Source organism: Nipponia nippon, unplaced genomic scaffold (assembly GCF_047370975.1).
Source record: "Nipponia nippon isolate SJK-2023a ecotype South Korea unplaced genomic scaffold, ASM4737097v1 scaffold_3, whole genome shotgun sequence".
Lineage (NCBI taxonomy): Eukaryota > Metazoa > Chordata > Aves > Pelecaniformes > Threskiornithidae > Nipponia > Nipponia nippon.
In genome coordinates, this window is record NW_028262347.1 from 12,050,033 (window position 1) to 12,071,613 (window position 21,581).

The window sequence follows — 21,581 nt, forward strand, 5'->3', positions numbered from 1 at the left end:
TACTTTTATTTAAAGCTTACAAACGACTCAGGAAAGATTTCCCAGAAAATGTGTTCTACAATCAACATGTTAATGCTGCTTTTTCTGACTAGAATATCCACATTTCATCGATCATCTCAGAAGAGATTAAAGTTCTTAATTTGGCAGAATATTTCTCTGAAGTGCTTTTAGGAAAATAAAGTCACATGATGTAATAGGAGCAATATTGGAATGCTTGATCCCTTAATTACAGTTGTTTATTTTTCCATTTTGTAATCCAAGCATTCAGGCACTTTACAGCTTACATGCAGATTTTGCTTGTAAAATAAACCATCACATGTGTAACCTATCACACTGAAAGTGAATGAAGCTTTATGGTAACTTTGAGGGTCTTTTATAACATAGAGAAAACCCCACAACTACCCTGGTGTTACAGATTGTTAACAGTTGCCATTTGAATTCTTCTTAATGGATAACACCCAATAAGTGTTTTGCTTTCCACTGTGCCTGCAATCCGATATCTGTAAGAAATCTTAAATCTAAGAGTCACCTTAAAATCTTTACTAAAATATTAAAGAAGAGAATGAATAATAAAACATTTAGTGTTTCTAAAAGCCATATGCCCTTATTTTTAATGTCCTAAAGTTCAAGCTATCCCCAGTTTACAATAACATTAACTGCTTGAGCTCAACTTTGGCTTAACTGTATAAAGAAAGCAAAAAATGGAGTATCTACACACTAACAAGGGTAATGGTGACTATTTCAGAAATGGTTTCAGCTTCAAGTCTGAGAAAACTGTGGCATGTTCCTGCATACATCAAGTCCATTGCATTCATGGATATTTTTTTTATGACACATTAGCAAACTTGGAATTCTCAAAGTTTTTCAAATCTGGCCTACCTTCTTCCCCTTCTGGGTTTAATCATCATAGAATCATCATAGAATTGTTTGTGTTGGAAGGGACCTTAAAGATCATCTAGTTCCAACCCCCCTGCCATGGGCAGGGACACCTTCCACTAGAACAGGTTGCTCAAAGCCTCATCCAACTTGGCCTTGAACACTTCCAAGGGATGGGACATCCACAGCTCCTCTGGCAACTTGTTCCAGTGCCTCACCACCCTCATAGTGAAGAATTTCTTCCTTACACATAATCTAGATTTACCTTCTTGCAGTTTAAAGCCATTACCCCTTGTTCTGTCACTACGTGGCCTTGTAAAAAGTCCCTCTCCAGCTTTCTTGTAGGCCTCCTCCAGGTACTGTAAGGCTGCTATAAGGTGTCCCCAGAGCCTTCTCTTCGCCAGGCTGAACAACCCCAACTCTCTCAGCCTGTCTTCACAGGAGAGGTGCTCCAGCCCTCTGATCATCTTTGTGGCCCTCCTCCGGAGTCACCCCAACAGGTCCATGTCCTTCTTATGTTGGGGGCCCCAGAGCTGGATGCAGTACTCCAGGTGTGGTCTCATGAGAGCAGAGCAGAGGGGGACAATCACCTCCCTTGACCTGATGGTCATGCTGCTTGTGATGCAGCCCAGAATATGGTTGGCTTTCTGGGCTTGCAAGTGCACATTGCTGGATCATGTTGAGCTTCTCATCAACCAACTCCCTCCAAGTCGTTCTCCTCAGGGCTTGAGGAGAATGCTTGCTAAAGAAACACATAAATTTCATAGTAATGAAATCAGACAAACAAAACTTAATAATTGTAATTGATTCTTACTTTTCATATTAGTTTTCTGAACCTCAGGAAGATTTGTGAAAAAAATGAATCATTTTACAGTTGAAAGGTGAAATTTGCCACCAGTCAAAATCTTCCAAATGCAGGAGAAACCACTGTTCTCATAGCGTTTAGAATTACATAGAATGCCACGGCGTCCCTAGCATTGCACATGTACTCTAAAATACATAAGGTTGGTCTAGTTTGAAATCCCCAGAAAATCTTTGTAAAATGAAGCAAAACTGAGTAACATATATCAAAACAGTATACGTTTGAGGCATAGGATATTTTGTCATTTTTCCTCCAGGAATGAGTTAGTTTTTAGGGGAACTGAACGATGTGGGGTTTTTTTTCTTTGTTGACTATAAAGGAGAAAAAAGTTACTGCTCCTTAGATTGGACTCAGGTATTCAGATTCTGCATCATCCCCCTCAAAATCCTCTCAGGTCCCATTGGGAAAACTGAAAGCTTTATAAATAAAAGCAATTCCTCTGCTGGCACAAAGCTACTCAGGAACTGGGTTGTCTTAGCTGGTTCGTGATGGCTGGTCTTCACAGAGGAGAAAAATGGACTCAGTCTAATTTTCATATTCCAAACAGTAACTAAAAGTAAGCGCAAGTTCAAAAAGCACTTAATGGAGAACACTTGGTTGAAACTTAGTGCTTCCTATTGCAATTCTTTCACGTTAAGTGATTCCATACATTTGAAGAGAAAGCCAGCTGATACTGTAAGAAAGAATACCAAAAATGGGTTATTTTTTTCATCTCATTTCACAGCATCAAATTAAATTTACACAGGGTTTCTAGAACTTGCTAAATGCAAATATTGTCTTATTAAGAAGATGCAGACCATTGCAGAATCCCCTTGTTTTTGCAGATTCTTTTGAATCTCATTGCTTAATAATTATTCTAAGATTTCTCCATCAAAACAGAAGTAGAACAGACTTCTAAGTTAGCTCATCTTGTACTTGGGTAATCTGTCATTATCACAGGTAACTCTTCAACAGACTGATCAGGAAAGAGGCATTTCACAGTTTCATCCCTGTAATTTCACAATTTGTTCCAAATTAGAAATTAAAACCAATACAATATAAAACATGAATAGAAACTACTTATATGCACTGATTATAACTTTTTTTTTTTAATAGAATAACCAGAAATTTTAGATATTTTATTGTTTGGAGCTAGCACATAAACAGGTATGCAATATTGTTCTCTAGAAAACACAATGCCATTCATATCTGACTGAAAGTACATGTGGTTTAGTTTGCACACTATGAATACTATCTTGTATTGAAAAGCTCATTTCTTAATTTGCAAAGATAGGGTTAGCTTCTTATGAAGGAGAGGGAGACATAAATTTTTCTACCTGATGAATTAATTGATCCAGCTCAGATTCTAAGCCTTGATTGTCATTTAGTTTCCATTAATTTTGAAAACTAAACCTTTTTTCTGCCAGGAATGAAAAAGGTGGTAAGCACCTCTTTTTTTGAGTGCCTGTTAGACACCTGCAGTAAAGAACTTGGGATTTTAAGTAGAAAGCTGCCTAAATTTTCTAATTTTTGAACATTAATATTATAAGAACTGATAAGCTGCTGGACTGCAAAGCATATCTATACAATAAGCCTCAGAAAATATTTTAAAACATTGTCAATATTGATAAAAAATCAGGAGGAAACTGCTTCAGTTGAAAATAACATCTTGTTGAAAACACACATCTCATTTTATGACTGAGGATAAAGGGCTTTGCTAAAGTGTATGTAATTTATGCACTGATTGTTACAAATAGCATGTGTAATTCCATATGCTGTGCTTCATAAAACTTACACAAACTACCCCTCTGTAGCAGACAGTGGAAACTCTGTTAGAATGAAATGTGCTATGAATGGAGTCCAGTGTTGGAAGACAGTTCAAAGAAACTTTATCTAAGCAAACTGGAACGGGTGATTTCCTTGTAGTTTTACAGTAATTATTAGGCATATGCCAAGCTGCTCAGGAAAACTTGTAGTACCTTTGAAATGAGGTAATACAAATATCAGTCTCCTCTACTTGGGAAAGTTTAGTAGTATGAAAATATTTTTTTTACATGCTGAATCTTTCTCTAAAACCTCTTTGCACATAATTACTCTTTTCCCATAGGCAGAGACTTTGAATATTCCTAAATTTAAACACTCTGGCTGGTCTGTTAACAACAAAAAAAGTCTATCAAATGCCCGTCATTAAACATCTTAATAAATCTGATGCAATCGTGTATTTCAAAGCCTTAATTCCAAGTACAAGAATGAAAAACTGCAGCAATTGGATAAAGAGAAGAAAAATTAAGAAATCCTTTTCTCAGCTAAGTTATTATGAGCCATAACTGAATCTATATCTAGGTGTTATTTAACACTTTTATATAATAATTCATGTTCAAGTATACTATAAGAATTAGCAAATTGCCAAAACAGTCTTGTAAGGAAAAAATTCAAAAATAATATTTTCATTTCTTTGTTGTGGTGATGGGAGAATGGAGATGATTTTTCCAGTCCCATGCAAGGGGCAATGGAAAAGCTGCATTTAGAAACTTTGAATCTAATTCTGTGCTCCATCAACATGTTGAGCATATTGGACCAGTATCTGCATCTCAGCTCTTTGTAGGATCCACAAGACACATTACCACTTTTGGAGTGCCTGTACATTTCTTCTACAGTGACTAGAAACAAACTGCAGCAATTTCAAAAGCGGTTTCGCAATTTTCCCACCTGATCAAAGAAGAACAATGAAGTCAGAGATGTTTGTTTAATATGTGCAGGAATCACTACTAACCAAGAGGCAAGGAAAAAAGAAATTACTACCCCCCTCCAACCTTAATTGCAGGATTTCAGTGCTATATCATACATAAGCTGGATTTTCCAAACATTTAAGAACACGGTAAAGTATTTAGGAACATGTTTTAAAGAAGCTGTTTCTTAGGCTAAGACTATGGGAAGAGTTACACAGATCTCAGGAGCTCTCCTCATATCTTAGTTCAAAACTGGGAGGGACTTGTGGGTGTGTGGATGAGGGAAAAAAAAAAAAAACAACAGGAAAAACATGGGACACCCAAGTTTCATAAATCAGTAAGTAAACCTTCTAGTCTAAATAAGTGGGACTCATCTCATCTAGCTGCGAATGCCTATGGCTGAACACATGAAGTCTAAATTACAGTAGTCTTCTTTTGTAGTCTGTAGAGGGAAATCTTACAGTCCAACTCAATCACATCAGGTCAGAAAAATTCCCTTTTTGAAGCTTTTTCTCTCTGTTGACCACAAAAGACACACATGATACGTACCTCAGACTTAAGCATCTAACTTCTAGATGCTCAAGCTGAGTCCTGGGCAGGTGAAACACTACTCAAAGTGTCCATAGATTTTTCCACAACCTCCCTGCTTCCTGAAGTGAATTGTTCTGTCTCTGACAGTCATCCAGCAACTGCTTGCAATAAATCTGTTTTAAATCTGCAATAGAGCCATGAAAGAATGATTAACATCCAAAGCAGTTTGTGAACAGACCTTAAGAAACCCTTTTCCTGTAGTCTTCAGATATCAGGTACTTTCAACACAAGAGGATTTCAGTGGAGGAGTCTCTGTATGGTACTGTGGTAGGAAGATGCTGGCTCATCCTTCCTTTCTCTCGTGAAGAGCTACACTTCAGTAACCTGGAATGTTTTCCAAATGCGTTCTATAGGATTTGGATTCATGCTATAAAATAATCCTTTCTCATGATGAAGTAATTCCAGCATGAGTGGACTCAGCATTTCAATATATTCCATTACCTTCTCCTTCCTGATACACTATTTGATTCATGGAAAAGTTTTTGTGATAACTTTACAGAATAATTTTGTAATAGAAAGCATGAGAAACTCTATCATTATTTCTGTACTGTTATGATGCATTGTATTTTTTAATTAAGAAACACATTGTGTGATGGTAGCAGCAGGCAGAACTCCTCTGAAGTCAGTAGTATCAATTCACCTCTGCATAGAATTTGGCCTCACAGTCCTAACAAAAGCTCTGTAAATCACAGTGAATAAAACCATATTGTTTGACATGACAGTGCAGTGTACTCTTAGCAGTTACATTATCTTTAAATGCTCTTTCTCCTAGAATTTAGTTTGCTCTCTGATTTATTCAGGCCTTTCAGATGTAATACAGCACAGCTCAACTGCAAACACACACATCTGATAGTACATAAAAGACATTTTATTAAGTCACATAATATTTGTAGGCAAGCAAGCCAGTCTCTTTAAGAGCCTTGTACCTGATAATTCACACAGTCAGCACACATGCAACATCTGCTTCTATAAAGATTTAATACTTCATCCATACAGAATTTGGATCTCATTGTTCCTAAGAGAAGTTAAAAGCAGAGAAACAGAAAACTGCATGAAAGCAGAAAATAAAAGCATGTGGGTTTTGCAAATAACAGATCTTTGTTGGTGAACTAAACACAGACAGGTCTTAATTAGATCAGGCAGAGTTACAAAGCCAAAGTAACCCCTGTATAGAATTCTTCTGGAGAAGACAGAAACTCCATGACGTTTCACTCTTGAAGCACTTGCTTGAGGTTTTCCTGCTTGTGAAGAAAAGATTCACTTTCCTCTATCTGAAGTTTTCCATTGCTGTAAAAGGCAGAAAAATCAAAACAGAGGCCTTGTACCTAGACGTTGTTTACTGACAATGTCTTCACCACATTCATATGGCCGAAAATGTCTGTTAGGCGGGTGCTTCCAGAACTTTCTCTTTGGAGATTCCTTGACAACATGAAGACAGATGCATCCTAACCTACACCAATTTCACAAGCATCAGTTCGCATGACAGGAGAGGGTATAAGAGTCAACAAAGTGGGGTAAATGTTTCCTCCCAGGACAGCTGTTCCCACTTTACTCTTTCCTGAAAATGATATTGGAGGTTTGGAGAAATCAGAATAACAGATTCTGTAGATCTGTTACTACTTTCAAGGCCCAGCTTCTTGAAGTTTTACCATCTCGTCTTATTTCTTCTAACTCTAGGTAAAGGCTGATGTCAAATTCCCTCCCATTGAAACAAAATTTAAATTGACTTCCAGTGATTCTGTTTACATAAAGCAATGGGCAATCACAGAAGCTGAAGACTTGTTGTTGGATTCGTAGTATTATGTGAGATGAAATATGGAAAACGTGAAACATATTTTGCTGAGTTTTCTGAAGTTAAGATTCATCATAACCAGAACTTTTCAGACTTTGCAGAACATGTTTGCTCACTAGAAAGAATTGTAATGGAAAGCCTAATTTCACAATAAAAACTACCTCAGGTAGGCCAGATTCCTCATTCCGAATTCCATTTCTTCATCACCCCCACTTCTGACAAGTTCTTGCAATACAAGAAACCTACAGTTACGGCAGTTTGTATTTTAAACATCCCTGGGCTCCATGTAACCAATATGTGGTTGTTGATGAAGTGCAATGTCAGCAGATTCATTATCAGTGAATCACTAAAGGATAGAGTACAACAACTTACAGTGATTTGAAAACTTGTACACATGAAGCCAACTGGATTTGATTCAACCTTGCTCTTATTTTAATTTATGTTTCTACTGCTATCACCTCAAAAGTTAGTGCTGTCCTAGATTTCTGTGTTATCAATGGCTTGGTCTCTTGCTATTTAAACACTAGTCTGAAGTTATTTTGGATAGCACTGCAGGGGTAAGTAGCCTGAAATTCTAAAACAGAATTTAATCAGAACATGTGGACTGGAGATTTCAGAAAGTATTCTAGGATCTCTGAAAAAAAAGTCAGGACAAATTGTTTCTATCTTTCATCCAAAACACAGCAAATAGAGATCATCAGCCAATGCAAATCAGCAGAACCCTACTGAATTCATTAGACCTCTTCTGATTCACATCTGTAGACAATCTGCATAATCATGTTGTCACATGTAATACTTATATTATGTTCTCGTGTTCCTCCTTAGCTGGATAGAAATGGCTTTCCTGTCCCACAAAAATGTTAATGCATTTAGAAATGTCCCATTCCATGTTAGGGCAAGCCTAAGACTAGACTTGTATGTATAATATCGTGAAGTTGTTTGGTTCAGATACAAGTGGCAAATGAAACTGATTTTTGTGGCATTTTCAGATAATCATAGGGGTTTTTTTGCTTGAATGAAATGTTTTCTTCAACCTGTTGAAGAACAAATTGTTCTGTTCAGTTATCAGCCATTTTAAATAAAAGCAAATGAAAGAAAAGAGGGTGTTTTCTTAAGACATTAGAGGGTTATATTCCCTGTCCAACTCTGGCAGACAGAATGGGGAGAAGGACTCACATGTCCTGCCTCCCTCAGGGGAATCCAAGTCATTTTCTATGATGGGTGATATCCAGCTTAACAAACAGTTTTATATAACAAAAACTGGCTTCAGAGTTTCAGTGCTTTTCTCCCTTACTTCTGAAACACTCCTAACAAAAAGCAGAAGATCTGAATTTTATCCTGTACTCCAAGTTGGACTGAGACAGCATATGAACACTGTGTTCCCAGATCTGTTGAGTTCCCTAAACACCGGACAACTTGTCTCTTAATAAACTGATTATGTTTCTTAGAGAGTATATAATATAATTTGGGAGCATTCAGAGGTACCTTGCAATCTTTACATTTCTGACTACTTACACTGTGTAACAACTATCCTCCAAAGAGAAGGGAATGGCTCAGTAAGTCGGAGAACTTGCCTGTGGTAGAGAGGTTCAGGTTCAGGTCTTTGCTGTAATGCTGTTTTTCTCATTGTTATACAAAGGGGAATAGCTCAATTAAAAGAGCCCTTTAAAATAAACAGCTTCATTAAAGGAGTCTGAGCACTTCATCATCATCATCATAGACTTTATTGTATAAATATACTTAGTGATCTGCTAGCACTTCCATAATTTGGAATAAGTTTTTTTTACAGTATTGATACACATAGCTAAAACCAGAACTAGAATACCAATACCATTCCTGGTCTACCAGACTGCTTCAAAATCCTCTGTTATTTCCTACATATTGCATTAAACCAAAGTCTTGTGCAGCTGGAAACTCTTCGAGGTCTTGTACGCTAGAAAATAACTGGCCGTTGCATGTTTTTTCCAGCAACAAAAGCAATTGCCAACTAGGCTGGCAAGCTTTCAGAGCCTTACTGCTACCCCTAAAGGATCAATGATCCTCATGTCTGTGCTCCCAAAGAAATAGGATAAAGTTGCTGCAAAATTTCAAAAATCAGTGAATATTTTATGGCAACTATCAGCCATCCCAGAGCTGTCTCTTGAAATGATCCTATCGTTAACACTTCAAGATCCCAGAAATGCTACTGCTCCTTGCTAGTGAATTTTTACAGTGTAAATCAACCCTCTGAGGTCAATGAAGCCTAGCAAACAGAAAAATAACACTCTTTTTCTGAATCTGGTTAATGAAATTGGATTGCCTGTATAAAATCTCTTATTTTAGAAGAATAAAACAAACTGACTAGAAGAAATATAAATATATATATGTATGGTTAAGCAACCCAATTAGCCAATGGAGAAAAAACCCAAAGTTTAGGATGCCCAGTTCTTATTGTTCCCTGATTGCTATGCTGTTATCCCTTAATTCACTACAAAATTGTCCCAGAAGGCAGTGCTGAGCATACAGGCGATTAAGACATGTTCCAGCAACTCCATCCCAGCAGCCTGGCTTTCAGTGAGGACACATGACCCTGTTCAGAGCAGCAAAGTGTTCAAGCTGACCACACCAAGACTGGCAGAGAACGCACAACTTTCTGCTATAGCCATGACTTGATTGTAACAGGAAAAAAGAACATAAAATCTTTAGAGAAATCTTTGTATGAGTCTTACTGATTTCCCTTCTCCATATTGTGCTAATATTTTGACTGAACTCCCAGTTCTCAAAGCTATTCCTTTCCCTCAATGCAATTTCATCAGAGTGCTGTGATATAGGCATTTTCTTTACTGAGGGGTGCGCGACTTACCTGCTTGAAGAACTTTGTGAAACTGATTTAGTTTTAATAGCTCTGGAGCTTCATTGTTTGAAAAAAGTTTTGTCTCTGAATCTTAATTCTCCTATTTGCCTTCTTACTCAAAGCCTATTGTTTTTAAGGCACAACATGACATGGATATTTTCTAAGCTATAAAGAGAGGAAGTACGTATAGCCTAGTGCTGAGAAGGGAATGAAAAAGTGCTTTATCACTGAGGTTAGATTCATATTATATAATTTTAGCTTTTAAGTTCTAAACTGGTTGTTTAGCTCTCCTGAAGAGTCAGCAGAGCAAAAGATGGCCCCATTGGGGGTGATTCATCCTCCGTGTATCATACTACTTATTTTAGAAAACTGTTTTTTACGCAAGTATATCTTGATGCTTTGGGTGATTTACCTATAGTTTGTATTTTTAACAGTCATTACCCTCAAGAGAGGCTTATAGAAAAACTGATTTTTTTTTTCCTATAACTCTTTCTGATTTATAGAAAGATAATATTAAGAATGTATTAAGGAGCCTGAAACAATGTTGTGGATACTTAACTGAGGTTAGTAAAAAATTTGTAGTGAGCCATCATCTTCTAAGAATTTTATACATAACCATCTTCTTAAAGTGTGTTTTAACTTTATAGCTAGAGTTGTCATACTATACCTAAGTTGATTTTGATTTGATTCTGGTGTTTAATTAAATACAAAATTCTGAGAATTTACTTACTTAATCAGAAGCTGGAAGTCATATACTACGTATGTATGTGTGTCTTTTCGTACCTGTAGCTCACTACATACTCTCGTATGATACACGTACTACCTTGACAAGAAATGATACAGTCACCACTTTTATTTGATTCTAACTGCTGCAGAAATTTGGAAAAAAGATCTATTTCTAGTTGATTTCCCTAATGTTGTGACCACCACTCCAGCTTCATCTAAAGCAACAGCATTTAATACATATTGTAGATTTCCTTTGGCAGAGGCCTTCAGATTGAGCTCAGGGAAATTGTATTGCCACCCAATGTGTTACAAGAGCTGTAATTTTAAGAACACTTTGGATGCATGATGTTCTGAGATTATAAGGACTGTAATACAGTCATATTACAGTCATATACAAGCTGGTCACAAATGGTGTTCCCCAGGGCTCAGTACTGGGGCTAGTTCTGTTTAATATCTTTATCAGTGATCTGGACAAGGGGATCAAGTGCAACCTCAGTAAGTTTGCAGATGATATCACGTTGGGCAGGAGTGTTGATCTGCTGGAGGGTAGGAAGGCCCTACAGAGGGACCTGGACAGGCTGGATAGATGGGCCAAGGCCAGTTGTATGAGATTCAACAAGGCTCAGTGCCAGGTCCTGCACTTCAGTCACAACAACCCCAGGCTTGGGGAAGAGTGGTTGGAGAGCTGCCTGGCAGAAAAGGACCTGGGAGTGTTGGTTGACAGCCAGCTGAACATGAGCCAGCAGTGTGCTCAGGTGGCCAAGAGGGCCAACGGCATCCTGCCTTGTATCAGGAATAGTGTGGCCAGCAGGACCAGGGAGGTGATAGTGCCCCTGTACTTGGCACTGGTGAGGCCGCACCTTGAATCCTGTGTTCAGTTTTGGGCCCCTCACTACAAGAAAGACATTGCAGTGCTGGAGCATGTCCAAAGAAGGGCGATGAAGCTGGTGAAGGGTCTAGAACACAAGTCTTATGAGGAGCAGCTGAGGGAGCTGGGGTTGTTTAGTCTGGAGAAAAGGAGGCCCAGGGGAGACCTTATTGCTCTCTGCAACTACCCGAAAGGAGGTTGTAGCGAGGTGGGGGTCGGTCTCTTCTCCCAAGTAACAAGCGATAAGACAAGAGGAAATGGCCTCAAGTTGCGCCAGGGGAAGTTTAGATTGGGTATTAGGAAAAATTTCGTCACCAAAAGTCTTCTCAAGCACTGGACCAGGCTGCCCAGGGAAGTGGTTGAGTCCCCATCCCTACAGGTATTTTAAAAGACGGGTAGACATGGCCCTTAGGGACATGGTTTAGTGGTGGACTTAGCAGTGTTAGGTTAATGGTTGGACTTGATGATCCTTAAAGGTCTTTTCCAACCTAAACAATTCTATGATTCTATGTTTCTATATCATTTATGCCTTTTTACTGTGTTTACTTAGTTATGTGATGCTTAAGGAGTGTGGTCCTTGGAGGAATTTGCACATGTCAGTAATTGCTGTTCTTTTGAACTCTGACCTGGTTGGAATAACTGAATCTGAATTGTGAAAATAATGGCTAATTTTAGCAGAGCTGATAACTCTGTCACTTGAAAATAACTATAATGTTCCAGACTTTGAGGTAGTAACACAAAAGTTGATTACAGCCACTCAGTGATATCTTTACTTCTCTGCTATTTAGGTCAAAAGGACAGTGAGACATTTTGACATTTTGACCTGTAATTTTATATAGCCAGCACTCCTATTTGATCATAACTTATGAAGGAAATTAAAGTACGGTGATTTGCAGTCTGGTTTTCTGTCATGCTGTAGTCTAAGACCCCATTTTCATCTTTTTGAAATGAAAACTTTGCAGTACCGTTTGTTACCATCTGTTACTCTGGATATTCTTTGGTAATTGCCTCTGAAACTCAGCTCAGGGAAGCTGCTCACTGTTCACTGTGTGAACTATGTTTCTTGTCTGCTATACACATGTTCTGTTTGAACCTATGTATTATAAAAATTAGATTTTAATATGATGAGAGAAAAGTAGAAATAAAAGAGATTTTAAACAGTAAACCATCATATGTTGAAAAATTTAACCATTGTTTCCTAATTTACATTTTTCTAGAGTTCTATTTATGATCCATAGATTTCTTCCAATTAAGTATAATATTTTGTTTGGGAAATGAAAAGAAATATTGAAATGCACCATTCCAATTTATTCATAAAATTAAAGGGTTCTTATTTGCATCCCATATTCCTCTAAATAGTCTTAGGAACAAAAAGGAAAAACATTTTCTTTCTATACTTATTTTCACTCTGCTGAGGCCATAGTACTTATAACATGCAGGTAAGAGTTCTTTACCCCTCACTCAGCACTCTCTGCCATTCATGTTCACCAGTATTTTCTTATTCGTTTTCCTAGACTTTTACTTTTTATTCTATGTAAGTTTTCTTTAAGCATTGCCATCTATTCATTCCCCCTGTTCATAACATAGTATCTAAATAAAAGAAAAAAAAATCAAAAATATTCATCAGATATTTTAAAAGGTTAGACCATGCTGCCAGTTTGTGCAATTCACCAGCATCATCATATCTGAACGGAATGGACCTAGTGCATCTTACTTTAGATCTAATGCACATATACCGCACAGCTGTATACTTTCTTTGTGTACACTGTACACTTCCTTCGTGTAGCCCTTAGATCAGCTCCTGCAAGAAAGGGAAACCAATGCCTGCTAAAGGTTGCAGTGTTGGCAGGAATGCAGCCAATACAGCGTTTTTTACTTAAACAGATGTTTCATCAGGCTGCAATTATTTAATCTTGTTGATTAAATGTATAGCCTGTGCATCCTCCCTAAGATTTGAATCCTACCCTTGACCACAGTGCTGGGTGTATTAGATTATATTCTCCACAGGGCAGAAAATTTAGGAGATTATTTAAAAAATGAAGACCAAAGAAATCGCTGGGCCTACTAAACTGATAAACATTGATCATAATTGTACAGAGACTGTGGATAATGAGGTCATGGTTAGCCATATCAGCAAAACCTCTGGCAATCTGTAACCATGTCCTGGGGTAGATTCTCTCCTGGCACAAAGATGAAGAATGTATCAGGAAACTTGATTCTGTTCAATTTAAACTATTTCCAAGCAGTATCCCATGAATAGTTTGCTCTGCTGGACTTACCCATCTAGGTTTCTAGTTCTTCATGACCTCCATGGCAGAACAGGCCTGCAAACTGTAAGAAACAGAAGTTTCTGGCAATTTTGCTGATTAGATACTTTGCCAAGGATGGAACCCAAGCACCTGCTTCTATTTCATAGCCTAATAGGAATGAACAAGAGCACAACAGACATGGAAGCCAGTACTTACATGAAATTTATTTGTAGTTTAACATACCATAACAATTTCTTTGCCATTCCTAAATATTTTCCCTCAAGAAGCAGTAGATTTGCCCTCAGCTAGGCATAGTTCCCTCAGAAGTTCATGGCCCATGATGAAAATTATAAACTAGTGAATATTCAACCCTTTTTAGTCTCTATAGTTAGAAGTGCATTCTTTATAAAAGGATCTTAGTGGGGGAGGAATGCTGGAATTTTCTACTGAAGTGCTTTTAAAGCAAATATGCCTTGAGCTGTTATGGATGAAAGGTGTTTGTTAAATTACTTGATATTACAAATATCTGAAATTGAGTGGGTGATTGGTTTAATTGCAGTTGTCAGACTGGTTTTAAAAGCATATTTTTCTTTTTGTTCTGTTTTTCAGATCTGCAGAACAGTTGGATTCTGAACATAAAGAAAAGAAAGTGTCTGAATATACTAATCACAAAATGTAGCTTCTAGCTAAGCCAAGGCATATTGTCAAGATGAAGTGCTGCATAATTTTCAAAACACTCAGTCTGGCCAATGCATTCCATTTCTGAATAGCAGTACCCCTGTTGTTCCAGTCCCTGCTATTTTCTGAATAGAAACATCCAATAATTGTGGTACTGTGTTACTTTCATATATACATAAGGCTAATGCAAATAGGAAAATTAGCAAATGGCTTGGTGCTGTAAGTTTGAGCTGAGCATCCTGTCCCAAGCTGCCAAATCCTATCAGCGACAGGGGGTCCATCAAACTCACTGCCTCACTGTTGCATTGAAGCCTGCTGTTCTAGAAGAAAAGCATTTAGAGTAACACTTGGAATGTGATTTACTTAAACCTGATTCTGTGTTGAAGTACATAAATCAGTGCTGCTAGGTCATTAGTGTGCTATGCTCCTGCAGATCCTACTGGTTTAAACCTGCAGCATTCAGGGTTAACTTTGCAAGAAGGGCTTTGGTTAGATGATACTAATGCTAACAATACCACTCTGCTAAGCATTTTATATAAAAGTCAGGCAGCTACAGAGAGATTTTTGGTAGCAAAACATGCCAGATACCGAAACTTCTGCTCGAAGATATCCAGAATATAGCTAGGCACTTGTTTCAGTGTTTGAACTTCTCAATCTCTTCTGTTGAAGCTGTGTCAGTTCTATATTGTGTACAATAATCACAGGTTTAATGGGCTAGAGAAAAACTTTAGGTAATTTACTATGACAAGTCCTATTCTGTTCCTCTTTCCAGTGAATATTGTAGCATTTCAAGGAAAGTGGAAGATCTATAATGGAAGGAACTGTGAAAAAGTCTACCCCAGCAGCACAGAATACCCTTCAGCTTGAATCTCAATCTTTTAAAATGTTAGAGTAGGTGAGGTGAATCCCTAGATGAAGTGTTGTGGATAAATGATCTTCCACAAGCCATTGAGTCATGATGGCTAAAAATGAGTTAAATTAACATTTTCTTGTGAATTCATAATAAATTAAGACTGTGCATGCTGGCAATTACTGTGGTTCTGCTGATGAGTGGTAACTCATTAACTGAGTACTTATTTAGTTGGTTTTTATTGCTTGCCCATGTCCTAAACTTGTTCCTTAACACCTTTAAATGCTAGCCTTACATCACAAATCTCCTAAAACCTGTTTTGAAACACTTACTAATATAAAAGTTCCTCATTGATTTTAATGGGCTTTGGATCAGCCCCATGAATAATAAGGAAAAGCTGTAATTTCTTTCATATGGTTTATCACTGGGAAGCAAAGACAATGACCTTCATGCACAGTGTGCTTGTATTACTTGGTCTTTAGCCCTCAGTTAGTTGATATTATTGTCTGGTATCAAAGCAGAGTTCAGAAGAAGAGAAAAAAAACCAAAATTAAATAGCTTATAGGAAAACATTTATTGAAGCACAGGATAATCTTAGATTAGCTTTTTTTTCACCATATAGACTAGTATGTGCAAGAATGCATATATTGGCAAAGTCCTGAGCTGACAGGTCTTTCTAGGTTTCACATAAAATGACAAAGGGATGCCAGGAAGCATCAGACACCTCCACAGCTTTAGATATCATTAAACAGCATTATTTAAAATGTGTAGGGCTCAGAACAGGCCTTTGGTTAGCTCTCCCAGAAGGGAAAACAGTTTATCTTGTTTTTCAGGGGCCTGCACCAGACCTTACTGAAGAACTCTTTCTGCTTTCAGTAAGATCTGGGTTAAACCTGTGAGAAACAATTTAAACTATGCAAGAACAGCTAGAACAGATTCAGCACGAGTGTTGCAAACCACCTTATGGATGTGCCCTGCTATCACTCCCTAAGTACAGTTATAACACAACAGACATGGAAATTTGTCTTTAATAATAGATTGAAGATATGTAGAGATACCAAACTGGCTAAGGTGATGTACTATTGCAGTTTCTGAGTCTGTCACTTAAAAGACATGAAAAATTATGTTAATTGGTAAGAAAAAGATGGTAAACGCCTGCAAAAATACACTAATTAATTATATCTCTAGAGAAGGTCCAATAAAAGAAAAATATATATATTTCACTCAAATGCATGAAAAAAATTCAGGCAGCACATTATTTACAGTATTCTTTATTTCTGTTTAAAAACCTTTCTATTTAACACACATGTAAAGCAGGGCTTTACATACCATTTGTAATATTATTGCAATTTAATCAGCGTTACAAAGTGCTATACTGTGTTTCTGATGTCAGTGGCTATTCCTGACTCCTATCTGGACTTTTTCTAAGGTTTTCATGAACCTGACTGGAAAAATCCTATTTAAACGCCTTTTTTTTTTCATCAAGACATTTCAAGGGGTAATTTCTCACCAGCTCTAATAACTATTCATTTATAACTGAAGAAGCACATGGCATATGGTAGCATGGAAAAGCTAAAGACTGTTGAGCTCTCCTGGTGGCAGTGATGCTGGCTTCCCTCCTTCCCTCTCTCCGCACACAGCTGGTTCTCTAATCCTGGGCGCTGACCTCGAAAGCTAAATTGTTTTGTATAATGTGCCCATTGCAACAGATAGAGGAGCTAGTAACTGGCCTTGCAAGCTGTTTCCCTGGGGGCAAACTGTGCTTTGCCTTCAAAGGTACCTGGGTGAGTATATATACAAAGCAATTCTGCAAACAGTGAGAAAAGGAAATTAAATCCTTCTGGAAATATTTGCTTCTGGCTGTGGCAGCACACCTGAGGTGTTCCCCTGTGCAGTGCAATTGCCAGATTGTCAGGGAACAGGAACGTTGTGGTCAGGGCTGGGGCCTGTTGACAGCTTGCACACGTGCTAGCTCCCACTGACGTGCTCCCACTGATGTGCGCTTATAGACCTCCGTGGAGGCACAGGCGGGAGAGCTCAGCACATGCAGACAGAGGATTCCCAGGATAAAACTGATGGCGGATGGTCCTGAGCCTGATGATACAATTGCTGAGATCCAAGGAAGCTCAGGGCCTGGGGGAAGCTGGACTTGTATGCCCTGCAGGGGGACTTTCACTCTTCAGCATTTTACTTTCTTTCTTACCCTTGCTTTGTTGGCTTTATAATGTACAGGTGTTTGATGGTATGTTATTCATAAAAGATTAGTTAAGCTCTCCATCTGGACCTTTCCACAGTGTACAAATTTGGGTCCAACAGAGCAGATGCAGGTGTTGGCTTTCCAGGGCTGAGTAAGAAGCAATCACATCTTTCTTTAGCCTCTCTGGGCCTTTCTAGACACTTGTTTCCATCAGTAGCAATGAGACTATCCATCTTAGCACCCCGGGCCCTTGAAACCAGTGCTGAGTTGCCTAACCCAGAGAGAGCACACACTTTCTCAGTGCTTTGACCTCATAAGTTTTTTGAATTTGCACGTCACCTTTCACAGGGAGGTAGGTAAAGTGGTGTAGGTAAAAAGACAGGTTGGACGTACCTAAATAAACAGGACCAAGGCATAAGCAAGTGACCTGGCCTGGGAAAATCCAACCTTATAAATTGTTGGAAAGGTCCCAAGCACAGTCTTTGCCTCCAGCCTACCCTCCCAAGCAATGTTTGGGTGTGATTTAGGGAGTAGTGTCAGACAAAGACTGTTCCCAGTAGTCTCTCTCTTTTGAGGGGCAAGGGTATTTCTCCATGTGACAAGAGCCATGCCACATCCAATTAATGAATGTCTCACATTATTTACTAACATCAATGTAGCCACAAGTGTATTACCTTTTCTTCAGCTTTCTCACTTGATTTCTAGTCAGCTTTCTCAATTAGTCAAAGTCTATGGTGTAAGTCCAGGAAGTAAGTTAAAAAGGTTAAATAAAAAAAACAAAACAAAGGTGAAAATAAAAAAAAGCAAGGCTCTAAGACCCAAAGAAGATTAAAAGTAGATGCACTACAGAAGAACCCAGTCCCTAGCAGCTCAGTTGGTAGCTCAGGGGAAATTTCACCCAGACAAAATTAATAGAAAAATGTTGCCTGTAACAAATATTTTTTATTATATATATTTATATATTTTATTTACCCACCTATAACCCTGAATTTTTTATTAAAGTAATTATTAAAGTGATTTTCTACTTATCTATGCACTAAACTTCACTATCCTAATAGTTATCTGCACTTGAAGATAACCATGTGAGGAGCCAAGGGTCTCTGTGTAATCCATGGAGAGAGACAAATGCCTCTAGGGGAAAAGCTGGAGAACATGAATTAGGAGTCTAATAATTGCCAAAATGGGATACAATAATTACCTTCTACAGAGCCTTGTAAAACCCCCTATAAAGCAGGAATTCTTCCCCATTTTGTGTCCACCCATGAAGGGCTCGTTTTTTTCAAAATAATGTATGATTTGAATATCTCACATTAAATATACCTGATAAATAAGGTTTCACCTTTTGCCCCAGGTCTAGTTTTTGCTTTCTTTTCAGCATGGACAGAATAATTTTTTTAAGAAGTGAAGCTTTTGTATTGTTTTTATGGAATTAGCTCTTCACAAATCAAGGCAGTACAATTTCAGGTGAGGAAAGGAACCTGAAAAAGAGACAATGAAGAACATTTATTGAAACATTATTGTTCCATATGCAGTGAAATGTTCAAGAAGTGCTATAGGTAAACAAACAAAAAAAAAGAATCTTATCAAAAACTCTGATTGTAGTATTGGGATCTTATAATTTACAGTGTATATTCCTAAATAACAAAGACATCTTTGTGCGGTTAAAGGTTAAAAGCTTTGATAGACCAAGAAGTTCACGGCTGGACTACATGCAATATAATTTTTTTGTGTCTGAATTTTCTCATGAATGGGACTGGAATGTGTTATGCAATGGAAACGAAGCATTAACAGAGAGTTTATATTTAAAGAATATTAGGAAATTTCATATTTCCCCCCCCCATTTTTTTGAGAGGGGCTTTATAATTCTAGCCGTATATGCAAACACAGATAAAATATCTGGCTTCTTTTTTGGCCAGGAGACAGAGATATGAGTCATGGCAAGCAAGATTTATTGGTCTACCAGAAACTTTCAGTTTAAATTTTCTCCTGTCAATTTCTTTCAAAGAAACTAAATCTGCATGTAATTGCACATAACCATGAAAAGTGCAGTTTACTCTTTGACTAATTTAATTCACTGCCTTTTTGCTGAGGTTCTGGCCTGTGGCTTTGCTCTGATAGACACAAATCTTGTGTTGACTTATCCAAGTCTCTCCTGTTTGATTTACTATTTTAATGCATCAGTGATAAACAGCTATAATATACTCCTTGTAGCACTTGAATATACTATCCAATTATTGTCACATTGCCTGGAAGTGTGAGTTGACACATAGCTTCTTCTAAAAAATGTGCATTGAACCAGACATTTGAACAAGATGTGTTTGAGAACCACATGAAAATAAGAGTTAAATAATGAGATGGGTGACTGGTCTGTTAAATTGGCATTCAACTCAGTGGAGCTTCAAGGGACAATAACACCAGTGTCACAGAGCAGCAAGAGAAACTCATAAGATCTGGCTCCCCACCAAGGAACAACCCCACAACCACATACACTTGGAACTCTGGCTTCACCAGAGTTTGAAAGCTCTGACATGAAGAGGTCAGCCAGGAGTGGCTTGCTTGTAATAGGGGAGACCATCTGCAGGGTCAGGAGCTAAACCCCAGATGGAGCAAAGCTCACCCTGTTCCAAGGAAAAATCCTGAAAATTCTGGTGAGCTCTGGAGCTACAGATCTCATAATACCTGGTCCCTGGCTGCAGGGCAGGCAGATTGATTATTTTGGCTGGGGACTGTCCCCATTTTCCACATATATCTGCCAAACAGACTAGGCATTTCAGTGCTATGGCTTTATGGGAGCTTTGCTTGATGAATGAGGCTTTGTCTACATTCAAAAAGATCTGGCAATAGGATTCCTTCTATGGAGGTATTCAGTCTTCTAGGGAAACATTCATTTAGCCACGGAAACTGCGTGAATTTAGACGCTAATATATGAAATGATGGTTTAGGAATCTAACATCTTTAATTGATCAATAACACCTTAGATTTCAGAAAAAAAGAAGTGTTCCCCAACAACCTAGAGCTGTGTAAATGAATGTCTTCAACAGATTCCTTAATGAGCTAATTACACACAGGTCTTTCTCCTGCCACACCCCTGACAGAATCCTTGGTGGGAGCACAATATTACTAGGCATGCTAGGAGCATAACTCATTGGCTTTGCTGCATGTTTGCAATGATGGCATTTCTATGGCCAGAACACTTCCTCCAAAGTAAAACAATCATAGAAACATAGAATCATAGAATTATTTATGTTGGAAAAGGCCTTTAAGATCATCAAGTCCAAGTGTAAACCTAACACTGCCAAGTCCACCACTAATCCATGACCCTAAGCACCACACCTACGCATCTTTTAAATACCTCCAGGGACGGGCACTCAACCGCTTCCCTGGGCAGCCTGGTCCAATGCTTGACAACCCTTTTGGTCAAGAAATGTTTCCGATTATCTAATCTAAACCTCCCCTGGTGCAACTTGAGCACATTTCCTCTTGTGCTATCACTTGTTACTTGGGGAAAAGAGACCGACCCCCACCTTGCCATAACCTCCTTTCAGGTAGTTATAGAGAGCCATAAGGTCTCCCATGAATTCAAGACTTTCCTAAACCTGTGGACGTTTCAATCCTATTTGTTCACAGAGGAAAATGTTATAATCACCAGACTACAAAGTATAAGCGTTTAAGAGCCTACTGTATCCTTACACCAAGACCAAGTCATACGCTCAAAAGGAGAGACTGGTTAAAAGATGCCTGGATATACTACAGAGCTTAGAGCACTATGCTGCAAGTGAAACAGCAGGGGGTTCTGCTTTCAAGATTAATTATGGATTTTATCCCAGATTTGCCTAAAATAAAATCTATACATGGCGTAGAAAGCAGAATTTCTGGACTCAGTGCTGAGAAATGAGGACCTGAAGCCTAGTGCTAGTGAGCTTGGATTCCCTCCAAGTTACTTTCTCTCTTTCATGGTCCTTTTTTACAAAAAAAAAAAAAAAGAAATTATTCTGCTGTTGATTGAGTGTCCTAATTGGAGTACATCATATTCAAAAAGGCTTTTTCTGTTAGCATAATAATGACTTCACTTAGGCTTTTGATGAAGGAATTGGAATAAGAGACTAGAGTTCTGCTCAGTATAGCAATGTTATAAGAAAACATCATGATCTGGGGAATCTCCAAATTTTGCTTGGTTTTGGACTCCTTTGTTTGTTTTTTTTTATTACTGCCTCTTTTATTTAAGATACTGTGTTCTCTCTCATTCGCATCCTTAACCTCATAAGGACTTTAAAAAAAACCCTGCTGTTCAAGTATTCACACACAAACCTGTTTGCCTGAGCGTTCGCCACATTTTCACATTCTGGAAATA